Below are 12,170 nucleotides of genomic sequence, written 5' to 3' on the forward strand. Positions count from 1 at the left end.
CGGCTGCTACGGCAGCCGCCCCTTTTCTCCAGAGTCTCTGGTGCCTCCCGCCCCGCCCACCCTGCGGCCCCTCCACTGGGAGCTATAAAAATGTGTTTGTTGTCCGCCCCCTTTTGAACTGACACCCAGCCACCAACTGCCTCTCTGCACTTGCTTTAATGATGCATTATAGCCTTTCTCCTCCATGCTCTCATCCAACAAGAAGAATTTTGCCAACGCTGCAAATCCGTAGGATATACTTTAAATTGCAGGAGCGCAATATAATACCAATATAAAGGTAATGGAAACTTATTTGCAGGTAAACATCAAACCTCTGTTCGAAGGGCATGTGGGAATTACTGCAAGGCTACCCGATTACTGATTGCGAGAGTCGTTATTATCTCACAGCCACACAAGGGTTTGGTTGTGGGCAAATAACAGTAGTTTCCCCATCAGCACCAAACCATCCAGTTAAAGTTGTGTTTGTGGAGACAATTACATTTCCGAATCAGAAAAATCTGCACTCCCAACAGCTGCATTTTCGGTGAGTGCTGAGTAGTCCTAATCTTGCAGTTAGTCACTGCTGGATCTAGGGTGGCCAGCAATGGCTAATGGGTTGGCTCTTGCCGGGTCCGAGATCGGCATCAGATATCTGGTTGGATCTCGGGACCCGGTCTGTATCTGCCCCAGCCTAGACTGGTGGCTCAGCAATATCAAATCTGCTCTGTGCGAGTGCATGCGGAGCAGATTACATTGCCGAGCCCCCAGCGCTTTGCAGAGGGAACACATGCAAAGCTGGGGACCCTGTGAAATATGCCAGAAAGGATTCTGGTATTTGTAGTCTCTCAGTCAAAATGGGGGGGGGGGGGGGAAATGTCATAATTGTACACGCTTTGCCTACCATATTTCTCCTTATGTTTATAAAATATGGCTTGAAAAGTACGCAAACCATGGTAAGGTACGCATACAAATATATACATCCTGGCAACGGGGAAGTGAGGCCCCTGCACCCCTTGATATTTCTTTATGCATTTTGTTTAAATTTGTGGCTTGGAAGCGCCCTGGTGCACTGTAGTCCCTGCCTCCCCTTCCGTGTTCGGTCTCGGCCTGGTGTCCCACCCCCTCCTCCGATTGCCCATCAAATCCTATTAATAGCCTGCTGCCCGTGCAGCCCCAGCAGATAAGGGCCCGAAGGCAAAGGGTGGCTCCTACAGGGACGGCTCCATACTGGGTCTACAGGTGTCAGCAGGAGAAGATGCCACCCACTAACATAAACCAAGCCTAAACCACCAACTTACCCTCATTCCTTCATTGACACATAACCATACAGATCCATTCTGCCCCATCACCAGTTAACTCTCTACACTGAGCTCACGGAAAGAACCAACAGTGCTCCCACCCGAGTCCCAGGGTGCAGTGTCAAACTCTTTACACTCCCGATAACAATGGCTAACACTTCCCAGCTGCAACTGCATTTAGCGGGGTGGGTGCAAAGGTATAATTCCACCCACGAACAAGCAGTAGCAACTGGCTGCAGCACCCAGACCAGTCAGACGAGAAAGACTGCCGTCAACAAGCACCAACATATAAGGTAGGCACTATTCCCGCAGAATCACGCTGGTACCAATAACCACTTTAGCATTCACCCCACCAAACAAAACTACCACCTGAAAGAAATACACCAACTCACGCCCGGCACTAGGAAATCCCAATGTGAAAACAAACTATAAAAACCACTAACATTGTGAAACCTAGACACCTCTCCCACTATACAGGATTCTCTAATCTAGGTGTTTTTATTGCTGCCTGCCACTCTGTGAAACCTAGGCCTTTCTCCGGTTATATAGGTGTCCCAAATCTAGGTGTTTTTATTGCTGCCTGCCATTCTGTGAAACTGTTAGGGAGAATTCTCAGAAATGTGCAAATTATTCTCTACCTTAGAGACCCCCAGCTCTTTTTCGGGAATTTAGGACTTTTCATTTCGAACCTGGAGAGAGTGATACCTTTTTCCCACTCTATCGTGTATTTTCTGTGATTTATACTCTACGTTTCTTTTGACTTTCGATTGTGACAAACTCCATTGGCATCATCTTTACATTGGGACACACAGCACCTTCATGGCAGTGGCACAGGGAAGTCTCTTAGATTTCCCAAAGGTTTAAACACATTCTCTTGGTTAAACTACTGTTTGCAAGAGCAGTGAAATTGACTTTACTTACATTTTGTAACTTTCTAGACCCAGCACACACTATTTTACCATAGGGTGCTGGAGGGGTTACTTAGTATCCCCTTTGTCTAGTTTCTCATGTAACATTTTTATGTTACCCTTTCTACAATTAATGGCTAGTGGCAATGGTTTCCTTTTTACTACCATTGTGTGTTTTTACTGCGGGCTGCGTTCGTAGCTGCAGTAAGGAACCCATGGGTGCCCATTTTTGTCAAAACGGCCCTGGTCATCTTTTTTCGCCATTTCTTGTTGGAAAGGTCCCTCTTGAGATTTACTCTGCATGCCAAACCAGGTTTGGTCCCTTTGTTCGTTTTGTCTTTGGCGGGATTCACGAGTGAAGCCCGCCTCTGGCTCCAGTACGTCTGGCAGGGGCAGGAAGTGAGGGGGGTGCCCGAAACTCCCTGTGCTTAATTCCCTTGGTTACAGGAATGCACCCAAAGGTGACTGGACGGCTGGTTGTCCTTGGAGGACAGCCACCCTGCTGTGACAGCTAGGCTGGAATGAATGGGAGAAACCTGCATAAAATGCAGAGCTTTTTGGCTTGGAAGGCATGTCGACCACTGGACGAAGGAATCCGAAGAAGAACTTGGAAGAGAGGCCTGTTGCAACTCCTGAACCATTGGTTTGCCCGGTGAAGCCCTAGTGCTTTGCTGAAGCGCCAAATCCATTTCGACTAGGTGTCCCAAGTCTTGGTGTTTTTATTGCTGCCTGCAATTCTGTGAAACCTAGGCCTTCCTCCCGTCATCTAAGTTTCTCAAATCTAGGTGCTTAATCACTGCCTGCCATTCTCTGAGACATAGGCCTTTCTCCAGTTATCTAGGGGTCTCAAATCTATGTGTTTTAATTACTGCCTGCCATTCTGTGAAGCCTAGGCCTTTTTCCAGTTGTCCAAGTGTCAGGAATCTAGGTGTTTAATTATTGCTTTGCATTCATCGAAACCTAGATCCCTCTCCCACTCTCTGATATCCTAAATTTAAGATTATTATCTCATTGTAAACCACCTGTGAAACATAGGCTCCCCACTATCTACCTAGGCTCCCCACTATCTTGTGATCTCCAACCTCTGGGTATTCTATCAGTACCTGCCATAATTGAGTCGTACGACCCCCCCCCCGACCCCGGACACCCAATTGAGTCCTATGACCCCCCCCCCCGACCCCGGACACCCAAGAACACCCAGCAGCCACTAAAAGCTATTAATTACAACCAAAACCACTACCCAAATTAACCTGCACCTCATAGCCCCCCTTAACCAACCGCCCCGCCCGTCCAAGGCCTAGTACTCCCTTACTCCTTTGGGCAGTCCTCCCATAGAAAGAGGAACACCCTAACCCAACCGACTGAGCAGACAGACACCCTCGGAGAGCATCCAGACATCGCAACATACGAGGATAAAACTCATTATCCAAGCACAAGGCCCGACAGGTGGGCAACTGCCCCTGTAAACTCAATACCCATACCAACACCTATCACTGAGGACCCAAAATGCCCAGACGCAGAATTGGACACCGCCTAAGAAAGCAGAAACATGGACCAACTAATACGGACACACACACACTCAACTGCCTCCAGTAGAAGCCACCTCGAATACAGAACGCAGCCCACCAAATAATACAATTAACAGAACAAACATCGTAAGAGAAAAATCCCTCTACCTTACACCGTATCTCGATACTTCAATGACACTGACATCTCCAGACAGGGAAAGAATTTCCCCGAACAATGGAAAAAAAAGAGAAGGACCCATGAAGAGAATGGGATGATACCAATCCCCTTACTCCATATATCACAAGAACATAAGGGCACCACCGATATCCACATCAAACCACAGGAGATGATTAAGCAGTAGAATTAAAAAACCCAAATATCAATCTAACAGACCGATTAAATGACGAAGCAGCCTCCACGGAACCTCAACCAAAGGGCGTCAACACAGAAGCACCCCCTTTGAACACCCACAAATCAAAACAGGGAACAACAAATAAACCAAACCACACCAAAAAGATCCACTGCAATCTAATTAATGTTAGATCAATGTCCAAACATGCCACCAAAATCTATGACCTCCTATGTGACGTAGGTATTGATATCCTATTCGTAACTGAAACATGGCTAAATGACAAGTACAAGATCACTCTCAACTCCCTGCCTGATAACTTCAAGTGCGTCCAAGCAAACAGGAAAACCAAAAAGGTGGCGGGCGGGCAAAAATCGACAAGGAACACCTGGAAATTAAACTGGAAGACCCATTAAACATCGATAACTGTGAATCTGTAATCCTTCACCTATCAACAAACCCCAGAACAAACCTGAAATTCATACTGGTATACAGACCACCAACTTACCAACTCCTTGACGGTAGCAATCACCAACCTAACCATCGAGCAGGATAATCTGATTATCCTGGGTGGCTTCAATATCTGGTTCAATGAAGAAACCACAACCACACACAAATCTTTAGCCAGCCAATTAGCAACAATGAAATTACATCAACTAGTCAAAAGGAGCAACCCGCACGGCAGGACATACACTAGACGCAATCTTCGCCAACAAAAAACTCATTACCACAGCACCACCAATTCAGATCCTCTGGAGCGACCACCTCATCATTCCCTTTTTGATCTCGCTAGCCGCACCAAAAATCAAGCAACAGGACAAGCCGCTGACTATGATGAAAAGAAACTGGAGAACCACCAAAAACAGCGACTTAACTGAACTACTGGAAATCAGCAAACCACAAGCAACAACTATGGACGAAGCGGACCTTGACAAAAAAAAAAAAAAAATAGAACTACTTCATAACTAGATCACGATAACAATAGACGAGATCGCCAAAGAAAAACCTTTTACCCCATTACGCAAAAGAGCAACAGCAAAATGGTTTAGCCCCGCTACTCAGCGCAATGAAAAGGAAAAACCAAAAACTTGAACTAGAATGGAGGATCAAAAAAGACAGCGCAAAGAAATTAAAATTCCAACAACATATCTGCTCATACAAAAAGGAATTACAAAAAGCAAAAAGGAAATAAGACAACAGAATCTTCAAAGCACCAAAGACCCAAAAAGAACTCTATAAAATCATAAATGAAACTTTTTTTAAACTCCTGGCTGCCACAACACACCAATACGATCGAAGAAGCTATGCAATGACCTTGCAGACCACTTAAAAAACCAAAATCATTACCATCCAACAGACCATACAAAGCAGACCATGCGACCGCAATATCCAACCCACCCACCCTTACGAGAAACGCCCGACTAAACTCTGAAGCTTCCCCCAAATATCAGTGGAGACATTCGTCAAACTAGTAAACAAAAGTAACAAAACAGGTTCCCCCACTGATCTCTGCACCCCAATCATATCCAAATCAATCCTCTCAATCCAAGTAGGCTATAGACCAATGAAAACAGCACTTCTCTCGATCTGGGATGAACTAAAGGCAAATGCAGACTCAGACAATAGTACCGCTCTGATACTTCTAGATCTCTCTGCAGCATTTGACACAGTTAACCACGACATTCTCATCATGAGATAGGAAATTGGAATCACCGACCACACCTCACTATGGATCAATTCCTTCCCAACAAAAACAGAACAGAAACCATATGGATCAAACCTTTCAAATCCGACCCAAGAGAATCCTCATGCGGAGTACCGCAAGGATCCTCTTTTCCCCGTTATTATTCAACATCTACCTGAATCAAGATCATTATAAGACAAGGCCTAACCTGTTACAACTATGCTGATGACACACAAATAGTCTACAAAATACAAGACACACAAAAAGAAAACACAACATTAGAGAGCTGCCTTCCTGAAATCTACAGCTGGATGAACTCGAACTACCTCAAAATCAACCCAGGCAAAACGAATAATGATCACCACAAAAAGGGAGGAGACAACCATTACATCCCCTGGCCAACAGAACTTGGTATAACCCCAGTCCCTTCAACGAATGTAAAAAACTTGTGAGTCCTGATGGACAACGAACTTACTGCAGTGCCACAACTAAACGCTCTACTCAAGAAATGCTTCTTTCTCCTGCGAGCAATAAAAAGGATCCGATCAATCGCCAACAAAACGCTTACCATCATTGCTCTCGTCATGTCCAGAGTAGACTACATCTGGGCATGCCAGAACAACTTCTAAAAAAAACCTCCAAAGCATACAAAATGTGGCGGCCAGACTGCTCCTTAAACTACTGCGAAGAGAACACATCACACCAGCCCTGAAAAGGCTACATTTGCTACCAATAAAAAAGCAAATCAAGTTCAAAATCAATGTGCATAACGCACAGAGCAATCCCCGGCCAAGGCGTGGAGTTCCTAAGAGAAAAAAAAAAACGTCCACTGCCCAACAAGGCCACTCAGATCGAGCAGCGACATCAGGTTGGAACCAAAACCATAAAGAAAATTCAGAGGATCCTCTTTCCCTCACCTCGCCCCAAACACCTTGAACGAGCTACCAAAGAACATACGCAAAAAGAAATCACTTCCTATTCAGAAAACTCAAATCTTGGCTCTTCACCCCATAACTAGAAGGAATGCCTTTGGGGGCACATACACAGCTATATCAATTCTGGGAGAGGAAACTGATCCTCCCTGCCTCCCAAGGCACCCTCAAATCAACTGAAGTAAGGGAAGAACAATCTATGGCATATCACCTTACCAATTGAGACATATATAAGCTAGAATCACACCAAAGAACGATCACAGAGAGATTGGGCTTGAAGGGTAAGGATGATATGTCAATAACACCTTAGCCGACAAAGTAAACACAGACAGCAATGGATCACCGTCAGATAGATAGATAGATAGATAGATAGATAGGAAGGGAGCGGATGATTATAAAAATACAGCACCAATACCAGAGTGGGGGGACAATGCACATCTCAACCTGGTACACAAAGGTCGAAATAACACATCTGGAAACTTCTGCGCCATCACTCCTAACAATTAGACGGACAGGAAAGAAAAAAAAAGATAGAATACACCTATTCCATAGGAAAACCGGATACATGGAACAAGAATTATAAGGACTAAGAGACATATAAACCACTAACCCTAAAACTCACATTTCTGCACACACAAAAATCCACATAACCACCTTCTCGCACAGCAAACCGCACGCACATCAGCACACTGCAACAACAAACAACACATAACTTGCACCAACAGCACACGAGGACTCACATCGATCCGATATTCACACCCAAGCTCAGCGCACAGTGAAAACCGAACTGAAGCTGCCAACAGGACGTCACCTTTTCTCACTTTCCTACTCCCTCTTAACCTGCTAACCCCATCCCTCCTTCTGGTTTACAGATCCGCCTGAGCGCCTGGAGACCAATTCTGCTGGTGATGGTGTGCGATACAACTACCTTTAACATTAAATATATTTGTGTGCATACCTTACAATGGTTTGTGTACTTTTACGGCCATATTTTTTTATAAAGCAGAAAATTGTTGAAAGCCAAACAGGGGGGGTGAGGAGGGGAGATGCAAGCGAGTCGTGAAAATTTGCCCAGGATGTCACGTGGCAAGAATTTACAATCCTGGAGACTAGAGCAGTTATTTTCACACACCCATTGGGCGTTTGAGGCTGGCAATCTATTTTACTCAAGTGTATGGCTACTAGGATTCCACACAGGTTCCACGTTTCCAGTGTTGACACTTACCCAAAATACCACACAAAATTGTCATCAAAGCACGTCTCGTATTTGGATATTTTGTTTTCCAGGGGATATTGCAATATAGATTGCTGGGTTTAAAAATCTAACAACTTTTGTAGTTATTGGAAATAAGCAGCAACAAAGAATTTGCACCATTTTTAAACTCTGTCCCCTCAGAACTCTGCCTCCCCGGAACTCCACCCCAGGCCTTGTGGGATCCCTTTTAAATGTTTTCCATTTCCATCACTGAGGCTGGCCAACTGTCCTTTTTTTTGTGCGACTGTCCCGAAATGACAGGTCAGGTGCCACAATCTGGGAACCCCCTCAACAAGATGGCAAGAGTCCAGCTCTTGTTTCGGCCGGCCTGTGAGGTGGGTCTGCAGGACGCGGGACCCAACTTGTCATTACGGCCTTTCAAGGGTTCACACTTCCATATGAAAGTTCGAGCTGCGGGCAGCAGAGCAGCTCTCACAGGGGACCTAACACGCTATGTCATCAGAGCATTTCAATGGAAACCATTAGGCACTGATCAGAGGGGGACAATTAGCAGGGGATTTTGTCCCTTAAGAAATGTGAATGTGGTGATACAAAGTGAGAAGGGTGCATAATTCTGCATGCTTTATTAAATAATGACTAAGACTTTAAAACCCAAGCGGGATTTGTTAGGCTCACATTAATTTGCATGGTGCTATTGTGACCATTCATGCAGGGTGGGCAGAATACAAATAAAGTCACACTCTTATTGCTCAACATATTTCTAAGACGATGTATACTGTAAAGTTCCTTTATTATGAAATGTGGTTTTCTTCCAAGGCATTGCTATAAGTATTATTTAAGAACATGAAATGCAAAGCAACCCCTTAATAAATATCTAAATCAACTAAACCTGGCCTACATGTGCTCAGTTGCTTATATTGTCCACATCATAGTTCACCATTTAACCAAAGTGCGCAATCCAGGGCAAATCATTTAATCTCACTGTGTGTTATCTGCTTATTCCGTACGTGATTAACTTCATAGCTTATGTTAGTATATAATTCTATTATTTAAAAAAGGCCTAATGACTATAGATCTGCTCCATATATAATAATAGTGCAATTTAGGTATGTTATACCAAAAAGTTATTTACTACCATTATAATGCTCCGTTTGCACAGAGCAACGCGTTAACGTGTCACAGACACGGGAAGAGCTGCTCTACTGTCGGAGCTCGACTTTGGGACCCGCGCCCAGCTGTAGTCCACCTGTCTCACCCGAAGCAAAATCGAGACGTTTGGTGTTAAGATGTAGCTTGGATGCTTCATACATCCATTTGTATTGATATATACTTACCAGTTTCCTATCCTGTTCTTTCCAACTATGATGTCACAGTATTCTAAGTTATAGTGTTATTGTATGTGTTTAATTCTTTTATAGTCAGTTGAGCTTTGCCTCTCAAGGTGAGGCCTGCTGCCGTGTACTGCTTATCTTAAATAAAGATACCTTAATAACTTCAAGCCTGGCACGCTTTGATTTAACATTTGGCCACCCTGGGCTGGCAGCTAACTTCTGAACAACGCTGTGTTTTTTGCAGCCACCGTGAACCACGTGGAGGCCACTCAATCTCGTTAATTAGTAAGTGCTCTGGAAAAAAAATGGGATATTCCCGCCTGGCATCCTCAATTAAAACGATTGTGCTTTTGCACCCGGAGCCCATTTGGTTTAAAATGTCTCTCAATATCGCATACATTCAAACATGTATACATTTTATGTATCTAGCCCAGCTTTCAGTGGCGTCGCTGGGGGTGGTAGTGCCCCCCATCTGAAATCCTGTGACCCCGCTTGTGCCCCCCCCACCTAAGGTGAGCAGTGACCATGTTCTCTGTGCGTGGTGTTATTTGTGACACTCACTGAGGCAAATGTCTGCAGATCACACGGCAATACTCATTTTGTCTCAAAGCGAGCAGTGATCGAACAGCTTGCAGCCCCTCCCATCAGAATGTAGTCCACGAAAGTGCTAATGATGGGCCATTAGTCACTGAATGGTTTCGTGCCTGCATTCTGATGGGAGGGGGTAAAGTGGGGTGTGGGTAGTTGGTGTGCACAAAAGCCTCTCGGCAGGAGTGCTTGTGACGTCACACATTCATAGGTGCCCACTTTTGTCTGTGCCCCCCCCCCCTACTTTTGTCTTCGCCCCCCTCCTAAATTTGATTCCTGGCGACGCCACTGCCAGCTTTTAATTACTAACTAACAGTCTGGCCCCCTTTCAAGTGTGACAGATTCCGTCAGTATTATCTAAATGATCGAAGCATCGTTTGTTGGGACTTCGAGGAACTGACTTGTGACGGGCAAAACGAAAATGCCCATGATCCACGTAGCTGCCTTCTGAAAAGCTTGAAAGGGCTACAAGCGGTCGCACCTGAATTGGAGCCGTCTGCATTGTTACACTAAATCCAGGTCAGAAACCATGCTCTGCAATCGGAATGCAGATGTGCCAACACGGAAAACATTTCTAAGAAAGTACGTTTTTTTAAACTGCCTCTAGCACTTGTAAGGATGAGTGCATCGGCGATAAACATCTGGACAAAGACTAACAATGACTGACTTGCCTGTCCAGAGCAACTGGCTGTTCATTGACTCCTCGGGCTTCCTTTCTTCCTTCAACTGCAAGCTTCCTTCTTGACGCCAGCCGGTTTTATGCAATATTTCACATCCCAGCGTCTATGTTTACATCCTACTACTCTATTCTCTACCTGACTCGCCCCATTCAGTTGTAATTGGCTGCGCGAGCTTCGCTGACGCCGCCTCTTCACTGAGCACTCCCCCTGCAAGAGCAGACAGAAACCGCTGATCACTGAGCTAAAGAGCAGGCAGTTGTAGCAGCTCACCGAACAGTGTAACAGACGGAACAGCAGCACACCGAGAGCTGGCACAGTTGAAGAAAAGTTGCCTGTGTTGTTTCTCGTCGCGAGTTAGATAGTTTTGCAGGCCCGGCTAAAGACGTGCGGGGGCGGGGCATTTCAACATGATGCCCCCTCCCTTGTACAGTAGAAAACACAAAACAGTCGGTGGCACGATGGCCCCCCTTGATTAGAGCAGAAGACAATCTGGCATGATGCCCCCCTCCTTGCTGAGATCAGATGATGCCCCCCATTTACTTGGAGCAGAAAACAATCTGTGGCATGATGTTCCCCCTTGATTAGAGCAGAAAACAATCTGGCATGATGCCCCCCTCCTTGCTTAGATTAGATGATGCCCCCCATTTACTTGGAGCAGAAAACAATCTGTGGCATGTGTGGCATGATGCCCCCCCCCTTGATTAGAGCAGAAAACAATCTGGCATGATGCCCCCCTCCTTGCTTATATCAGATGATGCCCCCCCCTTTACTTGGAGCAGAAAACAATCTGTGGCATGATGCCCCCACCCTCCCTTTTGCTTAGAGCAGAAAACAGTCTGGCATGATGGTCCCTCCCTTGCTTAGAGCAGAAAACAGTCTGGCACCCAGGGCCGGCCCTAGGATTTGCGGGGCCAAGTGCGGCAAATTAAGCGCCGACCCCTTAATTTGCATATATATAAATAAATAATCACACAGGAGAATTTCCAATGACTACTCTAGCAAAGTATAAAAGGTGCCTACCTTTTAAGCCATCAATTTATAATTCAATATTCCGAAGAAAACAAAATCCAAACATGTGACGTGTGCTTTAATGGCCCTTTTATTCATTTTTTTAATTGTGATTTAGTTTGTTCAACTTTTCACATATTATTACATCCATTCACAACTCACAATCAGAAAAACCAAACAGACAGTGGCAAAAAAAGAAAGAAGAAAAAAGCATCATTAAAACCAGGAGACAGTGGCACCAATATCCGCCTCCACTCCCTCCCTCATAATAAAACTTATTTTCCATTTTCCTCCAAAACAAACAAAAGAAAACAATACAGGCATGATTGTTACCCATCATAAATTCTTCCCACACCCGCTCCTCGGGTAGGTTATTCCCCCAACCTATTGCAGCGGCTGCTGCCGTCCTCAAGTCCCCCAATGCTCCACATTGACATAAAAGATGTCTCGCCAATTGCAGTACACCCTCGCCACACAAGCGGCACTCCCTGCTTGCTCTAGGAATCTTATTCTAGGCCCCCTCAATTTCCCGTGATGTCACACAATGGCCTTTAATTTTAGGTAATCACATACCAGAAAATTACCCAAGAATTGCAGTGTAAATGTTGGGGGGCTAGTCCTTTGCTGAATGTAATGCACAAATTCTGCGGCATGGTTCCTGGTGCCTAAGTTAACCAATACCTGCTCC

At 45.1% G+C, this 12,170-nt stretch overlaps 1 protein-coding gene across 1 annotated transcript in view; it reads right to left on the reverse strand.

The window, feature by feature from the left end:
- Positions 1 to 10,639, reverse strand: part of PLD3 (phospholipase D family member 3) — a 533,798-nt gene extending 523,159 nt beyond the window's left edge. Inside the window, exon 1 of the mRNA XM_069644484.1 lies at positions 10,466 to 10,639. The gene's annotated coding sequence lies outside the window, so the exon portion shown is untranslated. The remainder of the gene's footprint in view (positions 1 to 10,465) is intronic.
- Between the last annotated feature and the right edge of the window lie 1,531 nt (positions 10,640 to 12,170).

The sequence above is a fragment of the Ambystoma mexicanum genome, chromosome 2p (genome assembly GCF_040938575.1).
Source record: "Ambystoma mexicanum isolate Mex_15411 chromosome 2p, UKY_AmexF1_1, whole genome shotgun sequence".
NCBI classification, from domain to species: Eukaryota; Metazoa; Chordata; class Amphibia; order Caudata; family Ambystomatidae; genus Ambystoma; species Ambystoma mexicanum.